This window comes from Amborella trichopoda, chromosome 13 (assembly GCF_054954075.1).
Source record: "Amborella trichopoda isolate Santa Cruz 75 chromosome 13, AtrichopodaSantaCruz75HAP2 v2.0, whole genome shotgun sequence".
Lineage (NCBI taxonomy): Eukaryota > Viridiplantae > Streptophyta > Magnoliopsida > Amborellales > Amborellaceae > Amborella > Amborella trichopoda.
In genome coordinates, this window is record NC_142348.1 from 22,251,612 (window position 1) to 22,273,820 (window position 22,209).

The 22,209-nt window shown below is 31.9% G+C and overlaps 1 long non-coding RNA gene across 4 annotated transcripts in view; it reads right to left on the reverse strand.

The window, feature by feature from the left end:
• Nucleotides 1-10,437: 10,437 nt before the first annotated feature.
• Nucleotides 10,438-22,209, reverse strand: part of LOC148779079 (uncharacterized) — a 95,805-nt gene continuing 84,033 nt past the window's right edge. For 2 of the 4 annotated variants that reach the window (XR_016048205.1, XR_016048208.1), the window contains exon 4: nt 21,202-21,567. This is a non-coding gene — a long non-coding RNA (uncharacterized LOC148779079). Of the gene's footprint in view, nt 10,868-21,201; nt 21,568-22,209 lie in introns of those variants that run through there. The other 2 variants (XR_016048207.1, XR_016048204.1) reach the window with 2 other exon arrangements.

The window sequence follows — 22,209 nt, forward strand, 5'->3', positions numbered from 1 at the left end:
TCTCGTTTTCTCTTTGAATAATATGGATTAAAAAAAAAAAAAAACAAATTTTCAAAAAAATCTATCATGGATTAAAAAAAAAATCACAAATTTTCAAAAAATTCTATCATGGATTACAAAAAAAAATTCGATCATGGATTAAACAAAAAAAATCACAAATTTTCAAAAAATTCAATCATGGATTACATAAAATTCGATCATGGATTACATAAAATTCAATCATGGATTACAAAAAAAAACAAACAAAAAAAACAAAAAATTCAATCGTGGATTACAAAAAAAGAAAAAAATAGTTCGATCATGGATTACAAAAAATTCAATCATGGATTACAAAAAACTCTATCATGGGTTACAAAAAAAGCAAAAAACAAAAAATTCAAGCATGGATTAAAAAAAAACAAACAAACATTTCAATCATGGATTACAAAAAAAAAACAAACATTTCGATCATATATTACAAAACATTCGATCATGGATTACAAAAAATTCTATCATGGGTTTCAAAAAAAAAAAAAAAAACAAAAAAATCGATCATGGATTACAAGAAAAGAAAACAAACATTTCGATCATGGATTACAAAAAATTCTATTATGGGTTACAAAAAACCAAAAAATTCGATCATGGATTACAAAAAAAATCTATCATGGATTACCAAAAAAAAAAAAAAAAAAAAAAAAAAAAAAAAAAAAAAAAAAAAAAAAATAATTTCCGTACGGAATCGCCGATTCACTGTTCGGACTCGCCGATTCCGTACAGTGAATCGGCGATTCACTGTGCAGAATCATCCGGTTCTCTCTAGAACCGGACGATTTTCGATTTTTGGGCGATCCGGTTCCTTTTTCACTATTTCCGAGTCGAACCGGGCGAGTCCGGTTCGACTCGACGTTTTTTAAAACGCTGGTATATAGTAATGTACATATTAGTGCACTATATATATACAGTTTACACGTGCACACATATCAAAATATACATACACATTGTATATATACAGACAATGTGCATATCAGTGTCTATATAATTGAAATGTTTATGCGTGTAGCAAGTTTATACATACACGCATAAACATATCAGTATACACATGTCATATATATAAACACTGTATATATCACTGATAATAAAGTATATACAGGGTCTTATACTTTAGTGTATATACAAACTGATAATACGGGTCTATATGATCATACATATCAGTCTATCCAGAATGCATGTACTAGTGTAAACCAACACAATATATACGCACTTAACAACATGTAAGGGTACATGTGTATGCGCATATCAGTGTATCCAAACATTGATAATTATATATAATTGGTAGCAATCAACTGTATACATAGATGCATAAACATATCAATATATACATATCGTATATATACACATTAGTCCAAACACAATAAGCATATATGTATAGTATATATATCTGTGAGTGTGAGTGTGAGTGTGAGTGTGTGTTTGTGTGTATATATGTGCGTGTGTAGTATATAAATCAGTGAACATATAGGTTACTAACCGTATAAACTGATAATAAATATATATATGGTCATATACATCAATGTATATAGAAACATATATATTTTAAAAAACTAATAACTGTATATATACAATTATGCATTTTACACACTATGCACTATACACATCACACACACATATCATTATATTTTTACACACTAGTAACTGTACATATAGCCGATAACTAATGTATTCTATGCTTATATACATCAATACGTAAACATATAGAGCTAATAACTGTATATATCACTGATAATAAGTATATACATGGTCTTATACATTAGTGTGAGTGTGAGTGTGAGTGTGAGTGTGAGTATGTGTGTGTGGTGTGTGTGTGTGTAAAGAAAAAGTTAATAAAATTGCAAACCACAAGTCAAGCTCCAAAAAATTCACTCCATTTTGCATGAATGAAGCAAAAGTGTATGTGTGTTAAGAAAAAGTCACTTAATAAAATTGCAAACCACAAGTAAAGCTCCAGAAATTTCGCTCCATATTCGCATGAAAGAAGCAAAAGAAGTACTATAATAGAGAATAAAGAACCATCAAGACAATCAAGCTTGCAATATCAAGATCTCAAATATCGAATAACGTAAAGAGATCCACCTCTATGATAAGTTGCTTTCATGCTTGTTGATTTACAAGAAAACTCAATGAAGATGAAGCTCATCAATAATAATGAAAACAAGCACAAATAAGATAAAAAATTTACATGGACTATCACAATAGGGTATTTAGCATACCCAATTCACCAAGAGAAGAAACCCATTCTTATGCCTAATTCTACACAAAGTAATAAGGAATTTCGCCAAGGCTAATCAAATTACAGGCGAGAGAATATATATTTGTCAGTGTGAGTGTGAGTGTGAGTGTGAAAGAAGCAAGAGCAGTAATATATCACTCCATATTTGCATGAAAGAAGCAAGAGTAGCGCTATACTACAGAAGAAAGAACCATTAAGCAAATCAAGCTTGCAAGATCGAGATCTCAAATATCGAATAACGTAAAAAGATCCGCTTCGATGATAAATTGCGTTCATGCTAGTTGATTTACAAGAAAACTCAATGAAGATGAAGCTCATCAATAATAATAATAAAAAGTACAAATAAGATAAAAAATTTACATGGACTATCACAATAGGGTATGTAGCATATCCAATTCATCAAGAGAAGAAACCCATTCTTATGCCTAATTCTATACAAAGTAATAAGGAATTTCACCAAGGCTAATCAAATTACAGGTGATAGTATATATATTTGTGAGTGTGAGTGTGAGTGTCAGTGTGAGTGTCAGTGTGAGTGTGAGTGTGAGTGTGAGTGCGTGTGTAAGTGTGTGGGTCTAAGTGTGTGTGTGTATGAGTGAGTGTGAGTGTGAGTGTGAGGATGAGAGTGAGTGTGAGTGCGTGTGTGTGTAGTATATAAATCAGTGTACATATACGTTAATAAAGGTATAAACTAATAATGAATATATATGGTCATATACATCAATGTATATATAAATGTATATATTAATGCACTGTATATATAAATGTATAGCTTATGCACTGTATATATACATTTATGCACTTTATACATACACACAAATCCGTATATACACATCGTATATATACAGACATCACACACACACATATCAATATATTTTTGCACACTAGATAACTAATGTATTGTATGGTTACATGCAGCAGTATATATATATACTTTGAAAAGAATGGTATATATTGATATACATTAATACATACACAAATTGAACTAATAATTGTATATATATCACTGATAATAAGTATATACATGGGCTTATATATTAGTGTATATATAAACTCATTATACATATGCATATGAGTGTGAGAATATATACATATCAGTGTACATAAACACCAATAACTGTATAAACTGATAAGAAGTGTCCATATGGTCATATATGTCAGTATATATAGAAATGTATATGGATTATCAATGCGTAAGGGTGCATGTGCGTGCGGATATCAGTATACATATAACTCATAGAAAGTTTATAGATACATGCATAAACATATCAGTATATACATATCGTAAATATGCACACTGTATATATATGTAAAGTGCTAATAAGTGTCTATATGTTATATATATCAGTGTATATAGCATGCATGTATTAGTGTAAACATACACAGTATATATGCACTTATCAACACGTAAGGGTGCATGTGTATACACGTATCAGTGTATACATACATTGACAATTGTACATAACTGATAGCAAGCAATTGTATACATACACGTATAAACATATCATCATATATGCACACATCAGTCCATACACAACACTCATATAAGTGTACTATATATCTGAGTGTGAGTGTGAGTGTGAGTGTGAGGGCATGTCAATGTGTGTGACTGTGTGTGGGTGTGGGTGTGAGTGTGTGTGTGTGAGTGTGAGCATGAGTGAGAGTGTGTGAGAGTGAGCGTGTGTGTGTGTGTGTGTGTCACACATCAGTCCATACACAACACTCATATAAGTGTACTATATATCCGAGTGTGAGTGTGAGTGTGAGGGCGTGTCAATGTGTGTGAGTGTGTGTGGGTGTGAGTGTGTGAGTGTGAGTGTGAGCCTGAGCGAGAGTGTGTGAGCGTGAGCGTGCGTGTGCGTGTGTGTGTGTATGTGGTGTGTGTATGTGTGTGTGTACGTGGTGTGTGTATGTGTGTGTGTATGTGGTGTGTGTATGTGTGTGTGTTAAGAAAAAATTACTTAACGAAATTGAAAACCACAAGTAATACTCCAGAAAATTCATTCCATATTTGCATGAAAGAAGCAAGAGTGTGCGTGTGTTAAGAAAAAGTTACTTAAAAAATTACAAACCACAATTAAAGTTTCAAAAAATTCACTTCATTTTCGCATGAAAGAAGCAAGAGAAGTATCATACTAGAGAAGAAAGAACCATTAATCAAATCAAGCTTGCAAAATCAAGATCTCAAATAACGAATAACGTAAAGAGATCCACCCCGATGATAAGTTGCTTTCATGCTTGTTGCTTTACAAGCAAACTCGATAAAGATGAAGCCCATCAATAATAATAGAAACAAGTACAAATAAGACAAAAAATTTAGATTGGACTATCACAATTGGGTATTTAGCATACCCAATTCATCAAGAGAAGAAACCCATTTTTATGCCTAATTCTATACAAAGCAATATCAAATTTTGCCTTGGCTTATCTGATTAGAGGTGATAGCCAGAAGAAATAATCTCCTTCTTGAAGGCCTGAATTTATCACATTTTGGAAAATTGTATATGGAAAAATCATTTACACGGAAGATAATGATTCGAATAGAAAGAATTGAGAGGAAAATAATAAAAAAAGAAGGGGGGGGATATGTTCAACCTTATTGGCTGCAACAGCTACCTGTGCATTCATATACATATCAATGTACATCTACGCTAATAACAATAGAAACTGTTAAAAAATGTATATATGGTCTATATCAGCATACATAAAAATGTATATATGCGCACTCAATGCGTAAGGCTGCATGTGCGTGCGCATATCAGTGTATATATAACTGATAGCAAGTTTATACATACATGCATAAATATATCAGTATATGCATATCGTATATATACACACTGTATATATATATATATATATATATATATATATATATATATATATAAACTGTTAATATATGTCTATATGATCATATATATCAGTGTATATAGAATGCATGTATAAGTGTTTACATACACATTATATATGCACTTATCAACTCGTAAGGGTGCATGTGTGTGCACATATTAGTATATATATATTGATAATTGTATACAACTGATAGCAAGCAACTGTATACATACACGCATAAACAAATCAGTATATACATATCGTATATATACACACAATAGTCCAGACACAACATGCATATATGTGTAGTATAAATATCTATGAGTGTAAATGTGAGAGTGTGTGTATGTAAGTGTGAGTGTATGTGAGTGAGTGCGAGTGTGACTGTGCGTGTCAATGTGAGTGTGAGTGTGAGTGTGAGTGTGAGTGTAAGTGTGAGTGTGAGCGTGGGCGTGGGCGTGGGCGTGGGCGTGGGCGTGGGCGTGGGCGTGGGCGTGGGTGAGTGTGAGTGTGAGTGTAAGTGTGAGTGTGAGTGTGAGTGTGTGTAGTATATAAATCAGTGTATATATATGTTACTAACTGTATAAACTGATAATAAGTGTATATATGGTCATATACATCAATGTATATATAGAAATGTACAAATTATGATCATATAATGCACTGTATATATACAGTTATGCCCTTTACAGATACACACATATCAGTATATATACATACACACACACATGTCAATGTATTTTGTAAACACTAATAAGTATATATAGAGCTGATAACTAATGTTTTGTTTGGTTATATGCATTAGTATATAAAAATACACTAAAAACAATGGTAAACATTGTTATACATCAATACGTACACAAATTGAGCTAATAATTGTATATATCACCGATAAACCCATTATACATATTCATATGAGTGTACGTATATACATATCAGTGAATATATGCAGTAGTAACTGTATAAACCGATAATAATTGTCTATATGGTCATAAATATCAGTGTATAAAGAAATGTATATATGCACTATCAATTCGTAAGAGTGCATGTGCGTGCGTATATCAGTATATATAACTGACGACAAGTTTATACATACGTGCATAAACAAATTAGCATATACATATCGTATATATGCACACTATATATATATATATATAAATATACTGCTAATGAGTGTCTATATGGTCATATATATATCAGTGCATATAGAATGCATGTATTGGTATACACATACACAGTATATACCTTGATAATTGTTTATAACTGATAGCAAGCAACTGTATACATACATGCACAAACATATCTGTATATACATATCGTATATATACACATATCAGCCAAATCACAACACGCATATTTGATTGTCTTCTTCTATATCATCTCCTATTTGTAAAGTTAATATTTGGAAATCTTTTAAATCTTCTAAACTAGGTTCAGGAGTATTTGCTATACTAGATTCAGGAGTGTATGTGGGGATAACAACATGATTTGTTGTTCTCCGTGTTCCTTGGAATTGTAAATCGGAACTAGGTATGGATGAAGAAGGTTGACTAGGAGGAGGTAGTATTATAATATTCGGATTATGAGAATATGATTTTCTACTTGGTATTTTATTTTTTACATTTCTTTTTCTAGGAATATTAATATCATCTTGAGCTTGTAATTGTTGAAATTTTATTTCAATATTTCCATCAGGATGTTCTATTATTTGATTAAGAATATGATTTTGAGGAATTTCTTGGGGTTGATTGGCATGTTGTAATGCCCATGACTGTGGTAATAGAATAGCTGACCATTTTATTGTTTTAGGAACAATCATATTAGATTTTTCCATATTTGTTTGGAATAATATGGTTTGATCTTTTTGATCGATTTTCATAATATTGGGACATAAGGTATTCATGACTTTGTAGTATATTCTATATACTATTGCTAGGTTTTGAGAACCATGCATCATATTAAAACCATGTGTTTTTAAATTTATTGTTAGTATATCTAAAATATTTGGGTCAGTTAAAGAAACAGAAAAATTAGGAAAACAATTAAAATATATTGGACCACTACAAAGGCTGGATTCAACCATGCCAAGTAGCGAGTCAGTGAAAATATTGTGTCTTGTATCTCTTAGGCATACAAGCACAGAGGTGTTCAACCCTAATCGGGTCAAAGGTTTCACTGCTATTTGGATTAAACCGATATGTAAATATTTGTAATTATTTTCTTTGTGTTTTTCAATAATTTTCTTTGATAGTAGTTGAAAGTCTTCTTGATGTTGAGTTACAAATAGACTTTCTTCTACTGTCTTGATGGCATAGCCCATCTTAAATTTGAATGATCCCTTATTATAAATGTCATGGATTGGTACCTTTGGTATATTCCAATTTTGGATATTTTCTTCAATGTCATTGATGATTATTTGTTCCTTATTTTTTACTCTAAGTGTTTGAGATGAAGTTGCATTTTTACTAGTAAGATTCCTTATTAAATTTGCCATCCGTAGGTTGCGGATAATGACAATCTGGACATTCAGGGGCCCAGCGTTTTCCCTAAGCGGCTCTTCTTGGCCTTGACGGTACTTTGCAATAGGCTTTCCCTTGTCTCTTGTCTTAACTCTCGGACCAACTTTCTGGGATGTAAAATTTAACTTGGTATCCTTTTGTAAAGATGTAACTTTTATCTCTTACAGCTTATTTTGTAAAAGAAACAGGTTTACTGTTTTTGACAGTTTAACTGTTTACACAGTTCCACTGTTGGACAGTTCTACTGTTGTCACTTTGACAGTTGCACTGTATGGCTCTGATACCAACTTCGGCCCGGATCTACAATACTGTCTTTATGATCTTAATTCTTGAAATAAGATTATTTGCATATGGTTTGAAATCTTTTTCAGTAATTATTACAGTAAATAGGTGAATAAAATATTATTGTATTTAATTAGGTTTTGTAGAATCCTATAATAGTTAAGTACAAATAATATTATACAAAGAAAGGGAACAACAGAAATATCTATTACTAACCACTGAGCATATGTAAATTCTCTAACTTTTATACTAAACAGTACTTTGAATTGTATAACGAAACTTTATTGATACATTGTAGCACACTATTGACAAACTGTTTCTTTACTTCCTGCTTTCTTTGCTTTTAAATTTCAGTTGTATTGAACAATAATGTGATTATAATAGTTTGTCAATAGTATGATTGCAATAGTTTGTCAATAGTGTGCTACAATGTATCAATAAAGTTTCATTATGCAATTCAAAGTACTGTTTAGTATAAAAGTTAGAGAATTTACATATGCTCAGTGGTTAGTAATAGATATTTCTGTTGTTCCCTGTCTTTGTATAATATTATTTGTACTTAACTATTATAGGATTCTACAAAACCTAATTAAATACAATAATATTTTATTCACCTATTTACTGTAATAATTACTGAAAAAGATTTCAAACCATATGCAAATAAATTTATTTCAAGAATTAAGATCATAAAGACAGTACTGTAGATCCGGGTCGAAGTTGGTATCAAAGCCATACAGTACAACTGTCAAAGTGACAACAGTAGAACTGTCCAACAGTGGAACTGTGTAAACAGTTAAACTGTCAAAAACAGTAAACCTGTTTCTTTTACAAAATAAGCTGTAAGAGATAAAAGTTACATCTTTACAAAAGGATACCAAGTTAAATTTTACATCCCAGAAAGTTGGTCCGAGAGTTAAGACAAGAGACAAGGGAAAGCCTATTGCAAAGTACCGCCAAGGCCAAGAAGAGCCGTTTAGGGAAAATGCTGGGCCCCTGAATGTCCAGATTGTCATTATCCACAACCTACGGATGGCAAATTTAATAAGGAATCTTACTAGTAAAAATGCAACTTCATCTCAAACACTTAGAGTAAAAAATAAGGAACAAATAATCATCAATGACATTGAAGAAAATATCCAAAATTAGAATATACCAAAGGTACCAATCCATGACATTTATAATAAGTGATCATTCAAATTTAAGATGGGCTATGCCATCAAGACAGTAGAAGAAAGTCTATCTGTAACTCAACATCAAGAAGACTTTCAACTACTATCAAAGAAAATTATTGAAAAACACAAAGAAAATAATTACAAATAATTACATATCGGTTTAATCCAAATAGCAGTGAAACCTTTGACCCGATTAGGGTTGAACACCTCAGTGCTTGTATGCCTAAGAGAAACAAGACACAATATTTTCACAGACTCGCTACTTGGCATGGTTGAATCCAGCCTTTGTAGTGGTCCAATATATTTTAATTGTTTTCCCAATTTTTCTGTTTCTTTAACTGACCTAAATATTTTAGATATACTAACAATAAATTTAAAAACACATGGTTTTAATATGATGCATGGTTCTCAAAACCTAGCAATAGTATATAGAATATACTACAAAGTCATGAATACCTTATGTCCCAATATTATGAAAATCGATCAAAAAGATCAAACCATATTATTCCAAACAAATATGGAAAAATCTAATATGATTGTTCCTAAAACAATAAAATGGTCAGATATTCTATTACCACAGTCATGCGCATTACAACATGCCAATCAACCCCAAGAAATTCCTCAAAATCATATTCCTAATCAAATAATAGAACATCCTGATGGAAATATTGAAATAAAATTTCAACAATTACAAGCTCAAGATGATATTAATATTCATAGAAAAAGGAATGTAAAAAATAAAATACCAAGTAGAAAATCATATTGTCATAATCCGAATGTTATAATACTACCTCCTCCTAGTCAACCTTCTTCATCCCTACCTAGTTCCGATTTACAATTCCAAGGAACACGGAGAACAACAGATCATGTTGTTATCCCAACATACACTCCTGAATCTAGTATAGCAAATACTCCTGAACCTAGTTTAGAAGATTTACAAGATTTCCAAATATTAACTTTACAAATAGAAGATGATATAGAAAAAGACAATCAATATGATCAATATTCAGATGAATATATAGCAGCATATTTAGCAGCCAAATTAGAAAGAAAAAGGAGAAACGTTAATAGAGAATATATCAGGAAAGATTATTTATCTAAAGAAAATAAACATATTAGAGAATGGTATCTACAAACATTTCAACCAAGATTAATAGAATTAATACACAAAAAATATAACAAATTCCTGAAAAAAGAAAGATTAAATCAAGGATTTTTTATATGGTTAAAAGAAGTATGTGTTCAATATAATATTACTATTCCTTCATTTGACAACATTCAAACAATAGAAGAAAAAACTTATATCAGTACAGATGGTACTACCACGGCTAGTACACATTCACCTGAAAAAAGTATTATACTTAAAGCAGCTATCCCAATTAAGGATGAGACTACACAACCTCAATCATTATATGATATCATTACTACTCCATATAAAATCTTACCCAAAGAACTTGGTAAGAAACAATAGTTAATTCCTCATATTGTAGAACAAAATAATTATACAAATTTATATATGCAATCTTTAGGTAAACAAGCAGAAAGAATAGAAAGACTTGTTACCAAAGAACAGCCTTCTGCTACAGTCATACCAAAGGCAGTTTTGTTCAAACCACCTTCAGAATAAAATAAAAATAAATTCCATCTTGGAGATAATAATAAATCCTTAATGGATCAATTAATATCAAAATTATCCCAATTAGATATTAAAGGAATACCTTCCCCCAAAATAAATATTCCTCCTCCAACTATTACCAATATACCACCTGAGTCTTCGGACAAAGGCAAATCAAAACTACCTGAGCATGAAACAATGATGCTTCAGGAAGAAGAACCAATTATAGAAGATACTATCCAAAATCAAGAAAAAGCATTTATGGATACTACCTCTATTTCTGAAACCATAAACAGAATAGCCTATGGAAAATATTGGAAATCAATAACAGCTTTACCATATCACAAGAGAGCTACACCTGTTGATATACAAATGGAAGAAGATGCCATACAACAGGCAGTATCATACTCAGGAAGATCAATAGTAAATTGGCAAATAGATGGATTATCTGAATTAAAGATATTAGATGTCATGAAGCATATGACAATGTATGCTTCTGCTAATAAAATGGCAGGCAACCCTGATCAAGAGGTTGCAAAAGCAATAGTCAATGGATTTACTGGCTGGTTTAGAGGATGGTGGGATTTCTATGTAGATGATGAAACTAAACAAAGAATCCTCAATAATACTAGGCAATAGACCGCCAGAAATGAACAACACCAAGAAATAATATATACAGAGAGTGATGCTGTCAACACTCTAATATATACAATTACACTTCATTTTGTAGGCAGTACAGCTTTACTAGCAGCAAGATCGGAAGATCTGCTATCTAATCTACGCTGCCCTACCCTATCTCATTATAAATGGTATAAAGATGTATTTTTCTCAAGATTACTAATAAGAGAAGATTGCCAGCTAGACCACTGGAAAGAAAAATTTATAGCTGGTCTACCATATTTATTTGCTGAGAAAGTCAAGGAAAGACTAAGGAAAAAACATAATGGAATCATTGTTTATTCATCATATACACTTGGAGAACTCTCCGCAGAAATATGTGCTGAAGGTTTAGCCCTATGCACAGATATGAAACTCAAAAGACAATTAGATAAACAAAAGATTACTAAGCGCAAGGAGCTTGGTGACTTCTGTGAACAATTTGGTTATTACCTTGATAAGAAAAATATGCCTGACAATTTATATAAGAAAAAGAAAAAATATAAAAAGGAAAAATATAAATCCAAAAATAAAGATAAAGATAGGAAATATTATAAAAAATCTAAAAGGAAATTAATCAATAAATTTTCTCCCAATATAAAGAAAAAGAGAAAGTTACCAGTTTGTTATAAGTGTGGTAAAGTAGGACATTATAAGCACCAATGTAAATTAAAAAAGAAAATAGAAGCCTTACAGTTAGATGAAACAATAAAATCAAAATTATATCAAATATACGATTATGATTCTTCCACTTCTACTTCTACTGATTCCCATATAGATTAAATCCACGATGATGATCTTATATGGACAGAATCTTCTGAGTCCAACAATTCTACAGATATAGAATCATCCAGTTCACAAACTAATGATTGTAGTTGTCCAATATCAACACATAATGTTCACACACTTACCCAAGAAGATAATTTCATTCTGGATATTATTGACAAAATTATTGATCCAGAGGAAAAAAGAGCTATCATCACTCAATTTATCTCTATCACAAAAAATAAAGCAAAATCACTTCCTATCAATACATCTCCTGATGAATATAACTTTGCTTCAATAATGAAAAGAGTAAGTGACCAACACACTTCTCAACAAAAAGAACCTACCATTTCAAATCTCAAAAAAGAAATCAAATAAATAAAGACTGAAATAGTTCAATTAAAAAATAGAATTAAATCGTTGAAATTACAACAAATGTCTCAACAAGATTCAGAAACAGATGAAATAGAATTTGATGAATTAATGAAATATAATCCAAATCCATCATCAGATATCCCTGAATCCTCAGAAGCCAAAATAGTACCTATTCCTTCTGTCAATCTAATAGATAAAATAGTGGTACAAAAATGGTTTGTCCAGGTGAAGATTATTGTTGCTAAAAATTATAGTTTTGAAACATCAGCTCTAATAGATTCTGGTGCTGATTTAAATTGTATCAATGAAGGACTTGTACCTTCCAAATATTTTGACAAAACTACTCAAATATTAAATACAGCCGATGGAAGCAGATTATTTATCAAATATAAATTATCCAATGCATCGGTATGTAACAATCATCATTGTATTGATACACCATTTATAATAGTAAAAGGATTAAGCCAATCAGTAATCTTAGGAGTTCCATTTTTTACTTTGTTATATCCTTTAACCATAGATGAAACAAGAATATCTTCAACTATTCAAAATATTCCAATACATTTTAATTTTATCCATAAACCAAAAGTAAAAGAACTGAATAATGTAGAGAGTAAACTAAGGGACAAAGAAAGATTTCTTTGTACTCTTAAACAAGAAATTAAATATAAGGTTATAGAAAAACAATTGCAAATTTCTTCAATACAACAAAAGATTCAAGCACTACAACAACAAATAGAAACTTCAGTATGTAGTGAGCATCCTAATGCTTTTTGGGAAAGAAAAAAGCATAGTATCAGTTTACCATATGAATCAGGATTTGATGAAAAACAAATACCTACAAAAGCTAGACCAATACAAATGAATACTATCTTACTAGATATGCGCCGAAAAGAGGTTAATGAACTTACACATAAAAAACTTATAAGACCAAGCTCCTCACCCTGGAGCTGTTCAGCCTTTTATGTAAATAAGAATGCTGAAAAGGAACAAGGAGTTCCTAGACTTGTTATTAATTATAAACCTTTAAATAAAGTTTTAAAGTGGATAAGATATTCTATTCCTAATAAAAAAGGTTTATTAGACAGAGTTGCTCAAGCCTGTATCTTTTTTAAATTTGATATGAAGTCAGGATACTGGCAAATACAAATTCAAGAGCAAGATAAATATAAAACAGCCTTTAATGTTCCATTTGCAATATGAATGGAATGTTATGCCATTTGGGCTAAAAAATGCTCCATCAGAATTCCAGAAAATAATGAATGATGTTTTTAATGCCTATCATCATTTTATGATTGTTTATATTGATGATGTATTAATATTCTCTGAATCAATAGATCAACATATGAAACACATTAATACTTTTATACATGCTGTCCAGAATGCTGGATTAGTTGTTTCAGTCAAAAAGATAACATTATTCAAAACCAATATAAGATTTCTCGGACACATGATCCATCATGGAACTATCATTCCCATAGATAGATCCATACAATTTGCTGATAAATTCCCTGATCAAATACTGGATAAAAAGGAACTTCAACGGTTCCTCGGTTGTTTAAATTATGTTAGTGATTTCTATCCTAACCTTAGGTTAGATTCTAAACCTTTATATGATAGACTCAAAAAGAATCCTCCACCATGGACGAATATTCACACCCAGGCAGTTCAGGTAATAAAAAGTAAGGTAAAGACATTAGAATGTCTCTCTCTTCCTCATCCTACTGCTTTTAAAATTATAGAATGTGATGCTTCTGATAAAGGATTAGGTGGAATTCTAAAACAACAAATTGATTCTCATGAACAATTACTTCGTTATACTTCCAAAGCTTGGAATACTACTCAATTAAATTATTCTATGGTCAAAAAAGAACTATTAGCTATAGTTCATTGTGTTACAAAATTTCAAAGTGATATTTTAAATCAACACTTCTTAATACGAACTGACTGCAAAGCAGCCAAAGATATCTTGCAAAAAGAAGTTCAAAATTTGGTTTCTTAACAAATATTTGCTCGATGGAAGGCGATCTTATCCGCTTTTGATTTTTCCATCGAACACCTTTCCGGGTCATCCAACTCTCTCCCTGACTTTTTAACCCGTGAATTTTTGCAGGGGGGCAACACTGACTCCAACGACGAAACACCTTTATCTCTTGCATTGCAATTATTTGAGGAGAATAAAAATACTAATATATCACTTTCACCTACTATAATGGGTTCTCGAGGCAATTCTCGCCGAGATAAACAGCCCATGAGAAATATAATACCATACGAAGGGGAACCATCGCCTTTGGCAACAAGGTCACCTTCACAATCACCTATTCACCAGATTACCTGCCCTGAAGCTACAGCTTCAAAACCCATATATTCTCCAGCCCATACCAAGTCTGCTCAGCAACCCAATATACCAAAATCCTCCTATATAGAAAGAACCTATCTCATGGATATCACTATCGATGAGAAACATATCCATTATGAGCCAATAAAACTTGCTCCCATATATATACTCAATCATCTTAACCCTTCCAATGGGGTTAAAACAAAAGAATATTTTGAGGCCATTCTAATGGAAACGGGATCCGTTTCCGTTGTCCACTACTACCAACAAAATACTAGGACCAATGCATACTCTAAGGTCCAAATCAAAAATATACTTTCCTATGAAGAGTGGGGTTGCAATCCCGCGCACGGAAAGAAATTACATAACCCAGACTTTTCATATAAATATTATAAGTATGCCGAATATATAGAGGCATGGCACAAGTTTTTCTACTATCAAAACCCTAATAACATACACAGCTGGTATATCCAGTTTAGACTTCCTATTTTCAAAAGATTCCCCACCTGGTTCAAAAATTGGTTTTTTGTGTGGGTTTCCACTTCTCAAATTTTACCTCCTGCTTTCAAAAAAGTGCAGGACCAATTCCAAGAAAATAATCAGGCTGACCACTCCATTGATATCCATTTGTACTTCATATCCCTATACCAAATACCTTGGATAATGAAATGGGATTATTCAATATCCCTTGATACTACTGGAGATTATTCTTACATCCCCAGGCTTGGAAAAACCATATCTGTCAAGTGGTGGGACATTTTCAATATGGACCCCACATCACTTACACCCAAAAGAATACCACCAAAGACTCTAGAAAATCAACCAAGCCAGTAAACAGCCAATACATCCTTTGATTTTCCAACATATCTCAGAAACATGCTTCAGTCCAACCCTAATGCCTCTAAAGAAACATTAGAACAACAGATGAGAGAAATCTTTGCTGAAGCTGGGAAAAAACCAGTTTCCTCAGAAGAAACAGTGCAATCATCACCTTTACATACCAACCGATATCTCAATCTTCCCATAGAAGATCCGGAAGAAGAATCAGAACCAGAAGAAGAGGATCCAGGTGAGTTTAGCCAGAGACCATGAACGATTCCATGAACGACAGCTTCCACCAACAGATTCCATGAACGACAAAAGCCACCGACGGAAGACGACAAAAGATCTGATAAGCGACAAAAGCCACCGACGGAAGATGACAAAGAATTCTATAGCCACTCAAGAACACTGTAGCCACTCACAAATAAGACAAAAAGATATCCGACAAGAAATACTATCGCCACTTGGCAACCGACAAAAATAGCACTGTACAAAGATGCTTTGTCGGTAGCTTTTCTTTTTAAATTTTTGTTTTTTCTTCTTTGAGTCATGTTAGTCTACTTTTTCTTTTGCTTTAAGTCATCTCACCCTCCTTTAAGTCTCATCCATCTCTTTGAGCTTTATTCGTTGCTTAATAACGAAGCAATCGATGTTCGTCTATAAAAGGCCAGAAGACCTCTCATTCTTGCAGGGTCGAATAGCCTCTCTTCTCCTTCTCTCTCAGTTTCTTCCTTCTCTAAAGTTCTTCCTCTCTTCTCCTCTGCTTACAGTGGAGACTACAGACCTCTTCAGACCTCTTCAAACCTCTTCAGACCTCTTCAAACCTCTTCAGACCTCTTCAAACCTCTTTAAACCTCTTCAGACCTCTTCAAACCTCTTCAGACCTCTTCAGACCTTTTCACCCTACCTCTTCACTCTGTTTAGACCTCTTCACCCTGTTCAGACCTCTTCACCTCGTTCAGAATACTTCATGCAATCAAACATACAAGCTACCTTGACCCCGTAGCTTCAATATTCAGGTTCAATATCTCTTCTCTCTCTTTGAATTTATGTGTGACTGCAATATTACATCCCTTCCTTCCTATTGTCCAAAACACTGGAAACTATTTTCCAGCTACTGTATATGCCGTCAGTAAGTCTCCATACTCTTCTTCATTTCCAAAATCTTTCCCTTTCCTGTTTCTTTACTTCCTGCTTTCTTTGCTTTTAAATTTCAGTTGTATTGAACAATAGTGTGATTATAATAGTTTGTCAATAGTATGATTGTAATAGTTTGTCAATAATGTGCTACAATGTATCATTAAAGTTTCGTTATGCAATTCAAAGTACTGTTTAGTATAAAAGTTAGAGAATTTACATATGCTTAGTGGTTAGTAATAGATATTTCTGTTGTTCCCTTTCTTTGTATAATATTATTTGTACTTAACTATTATAGGATTCTACAAAACCTAATTAAATACAATAATATTTTATTCACCAATTTACTGTAATAATTACTGAAAAAGATTTCAAACCATATGCAAATAAATTTATTTCAAGAATTAAGATCATAAAGACAGTACTGTAGATCAAGATTACTAATAGGAGAAGATTGCCAGCTAAACCACTGGAAAGAACAATTTATAGTTGGTCTACCATATTTATTTGCTGAGAAAGTCAAGGAAAGACTAAAGAAAAAACATAATAGAATCATTGTTTATTCATCATATACACTTGGAGAACTCTCCGCAGAAATATGTGCTGAAGGTTTAGCCCTATGCACAGATATGAAACTCAAAAGACAATTAGATAAACAAAAGATTACTAAGCGCAAGGAGCTTGGTGACTTCTGTGAACAATTTGGTTATTACCTTGATAAGAAAAATATGCCTGACAATTTATATAAGAAAAAGAAAAAATATAAAAAGGAAAAATATAAATCCAAAAATAAAGATAAAGATAGGAAATATTATAAAAAATCAAAAAGGAAATTAATCAATAAATTTTCTCCCAATACAAAGAAAAAGAGAAAACTACCAGTTTGTTATAAGTGTGGTAAAGTAGGACATTATAAGAACCAATGTAAATTAAAAAAGAAAATAGAAGCCTTACAGTTAGATGAAACAATAAAATCAAAATTATATCAAATATACGATTATGATTCTTCCACTTCTACTTCTACTGATTCCCATATAGATCAAATCCACGATGATGATCTTATATGGACAGAATCTTCTGAGTCCAACAATTCTACAGATATAGAATCATCCAGTTCACAAACTAATGATTGTAGTTGTCCAATATCAACACATAATGTTCACACACTTACCCAAGAAGATAATTTCATTCTGGATATTATTGACAAAATTATTGATCCAGAGGAAAAAAGAGCTATCATCACTCAATTTATCTCTATCACAAAAAATAAAACAAAATCACTTCCTATCAATAAATCTCCTGATGAATATAACTTTGCTTCAATAATGAAAAGAGTAAGTGACCAACACACTTCTCAACAAAAAGAACCTACCATTTCAAATCTCAAAAAAGAAATCAAGGAAATAAAGACTGAAATAGTTCAATTAAAAAATAGAATTAAATCGTTGAAATTACAACAAATGTCTCAACAAGATTCAGAAACAGATGAAATAGAATTTGATGAATTAATGAAATATAATCCAAATCCATCATCAGATATCCCTGAATCCTCAGAATCCAAAATAGTACCTATTCCTTCTGTCAATCTAATAGATAAAATAGTGGTACAAAAATGGTTTGTCCAGGTGAAGATTATGGTTTGTCCTGAGTATGATACTGCTTAGTGTATGGCATCTTCTTCCATTTGTATATCAACAGGTGTAGGTCTTTTGTGATATGGTAAAGCTGTTATTGGTTTCCAATATTTTCTATAGGCTATTCTTTTTATGGTTTCAGAAATAGAGGTAGTATCCATAAATGCTTTTTTTTTATTTTGGATAGTATCTTCTATAATTGGTTCTTCTTCTTGAAGCATCATTGTTTCATGCTCAGGTAGTTTTGCTTTGCCTTTTTCCGAAGACTCAGGTGGTATATTAGTAATAGTTGGAGGAGGAATATTTATTTTGGGGGAAGTTATTCCTTTAATATCTAATTGGGATAATTTTGATATAAATTGATCCATTAAGGATTTATTATTATCTCCAATATGGAATTTATTTTTATATTATTCTGGAGGTGGTTTGAACAAAACTGCCTTTGGTATGACTGTAGCAGAAGGCTGTTCTTTGGTAACAAGTCTTTCTATTCTTTCTGCTTGTTTACCTAGAGATTGCATATATAAATTTGTATAATTATTTTGTTCTACAATATGAGGAATTAACTCTTGTTTCTTACCAAGTTTTTTGGGTAAAATTTTATATGGAGTAGCAATGATATCATATAATGATTGAGGTTGTGTAGGCTCATCCTTAACTGGGATAGCTGCTTTAAGTATAATACTTTTTTCAGGTAGATGTGTACTAGCCGTGGTAGTACCATCTGTACTGATATAAGTTTTTTCTTCCATTGTTTGAATGTTGTCAAATGAAGGAATAGTAATATTATATTGAACACATACTTCTTTTAACCATATAAAAAATCCTTGATTTAATCTTTCTTTTTTCAGGAATTTGTTATATTTTTTGTGTATTAATTCTATTAATCTTGGTTGAAATGTTTGTAGATACCATTCTCTAATATGTTTATTTTCTTTAGATAAATAATCTTTCCTGATATATTCTCTATTAACTTTTCTCCTTTTTCTTCCTAATTTGGCTGCTAAAAGTTTTGAAACATCAGCTCTAATAGATTCTGGTGCTGATTTAAATTGTATCAATGAAGGACTCGTACCTTCCAAATATTTTGACAAAACTACTCAAATATTAAATACAGCCGATGGAAGCAAATTATTTATCAAATATAAATTATCTAATGCATCGGTATGTAACAATCATCATTGTATTGATACACCATTTATAATGGTAAAAGGATTAAGCCAATCAGTAATCTTAGGAGTTCCATTCCTTACTTTGTTATATCCTTTAACCATAGATGAAACAGGAATTTATTAATAGGAAGTGATTTTGATTTATTTTTTGTGATAAAGATAAATTGAGTGATGATAGCTCTTTTTTCCTCTGGATCAATAATTTTGTCAATAATATCCAGAATGAAATTATCTTCTTGGGTAAGTGCGTGAACATTATGTGTTGATATTGGACAACTACAATCATTAGTTTGTGAACTGGATGATTCTATATCTGTAGAATTGTTGGACTCAGAAGATTCTGTCCATATAAGATCATCATCGTGGATTTGATCAATATGGGAATCAGTAGAAGTAGAAAAGGAAGAATCATAATCGTATATTTGATATAATTTTGATTTTATTATTTCATCTAACTGTAAGGCTTCTATTTTCTTTTTTAATTTACATTGGTGCTTATAATGTCCTACTTTACCACACTTATAACAAACTGGTAATTTTCTCTTTTTCTTTGTATTGGGAGAAAATGTATTGATTAATTTCCTTTTAGATTTTTTATAACATTTTCTATCTTTATCTATATATATATATATATATATATATATATGTGGGAAATGTTTTTATGCTTCCCCTACAACATAGAAGTTCTATCCTCCCCCTATTATCCAGCCGTCCAATTTTGATCAAGAGGGCCACTCACCGTTTGATCTTAGATCCAATGTCTCAAGGTATTTTACTTTTAATTTTTTTAATACAAATTGTATGAATATGAAATTTGGTATGTGCCATCTTCTCATTGGGGGGCACCTATAAAAAGTACTAAATATAATTTTTTGAATAAAAAATAATGATCAAAATACTCCTTAAAAATTTCAGGGGTATTTGGTCATTTTATTTTATTGAAAATATTTTTTTATATATTTTTTGTTAGTACGATTTTAATAGAGGAATGGACGTCCAAAATTTGGTGTCAAAATAGTTTATAAAAAGACTTTTAAAAATAAAACAGTGTACAGACGTGACATTGTAATTGAGGCAATCTTAGCCCTCCATTCAGAATGGATGGTTGGATAAAGGGAAGGATACAACTTCTATGCTGTAGGAGAAGCATAGAAAGCTTGCCACACACACACACACACACACACACACACACACACACACACACACACACACACACACACACACACATATATATATATATATATATATATATATATATATATATATATATATATATATATATATATATATATATATATATTTCTTCTCTATTATTTACTCGTAGAGTATTATTACTAAAACTACCAGAAGCTGTTCTATTCGATAGTGTTCTAAACAAATTTGCCATTTTATCTTAGTGTTCTTTCCTTGAGTCAACCAGAAATAGTCCCTGCACCTTATGGCCTTCCAAGATCGCGGTGGTCTTTGGGTCACAACGACTTTAGGTATGTTAACCAGATAAATGTACAAGTTAGTTTAGTTTTCTACTGAATAAACTCGGCTCCGATACCATAAATAGCGGAAGCATAAACATAAATAAGAAAGAGTAACATTCATAAGAATATTCATAAAAAAGAAATAGCAACATTCATAAGAGTAACATTCATATATAATAACCATGAACAGAAGTATAAAACTAGAACAGAGATAGGCACTTACATGAAAGCTCGAAGTAGAGGTAAGAGGCAGAAAACAAAAAAAAAGCTCAAAATAGGGGTGAGAGGCAGAAAACAAACTTGAAGTACTCCTAGTAAGTACTCAGGCTTACAACAATCACTCAGAAATTATAATCACTCAAATTTACAACAATAACTCAGAATACTAAAACCCTAGCTATGACATTCAGAAGGAAATCCCGAGGTGTCTTCCTTCTGAGGCATGATCCTCCTTTTATAAAATAGAATGCATGTATTAGTATATACATACACACTATATATGCACTTATCTACGCGTAAGGGTACATGTGCGTGCGCATATTAGTGTATATATACATCGATAATTGCATATAACTAATAGCAAGCAACTGTATACATATACGTAAAAAGATATGCATATACATATCGTAAATATACACACATCAGTCCATACACACCACGCATGTATAATATACATATCTGTGAGTGTCAGTGTTAGTGTTTGCGTGAGTGTGAGTGTGAGTTGTGAGTGTGAGTTGTGAGTGTCTAGGTGAGGGTTAGTGTGAGTGTGACTTGGAGTGGGAGTGTGAGTGTGTGAGTGTGAGTCTGTGAGTGTATGTGAGAGTGTGTGAGTGTGTGTGTGAGTGTGAGTGTGAGTGTATGTGAGAGTGTGAGTGTGCCAACGAGTGTGAGTGTGTGTGTGTGTGTGTGAATGTGTGAGTGTGTCAGTCTGTGTGAGTGTGATTGTGTGAGTGAGTGTTAGTGTGAGTGTGAGTGTTAGTGTGAGTATGAGTGTGTGTGTGTATGTATGAGTGTGAGTATGAGTGTGAGTGTGAGTATGAGTGTGTGTGAGAGAGAGTGTGGGTGGGAGTATGATTGTGCATGAGTGTGAGTGTGTGTGTAGTATATAAATCAATGTACATTTATACTAATAACTGTATAAACTGATAAAT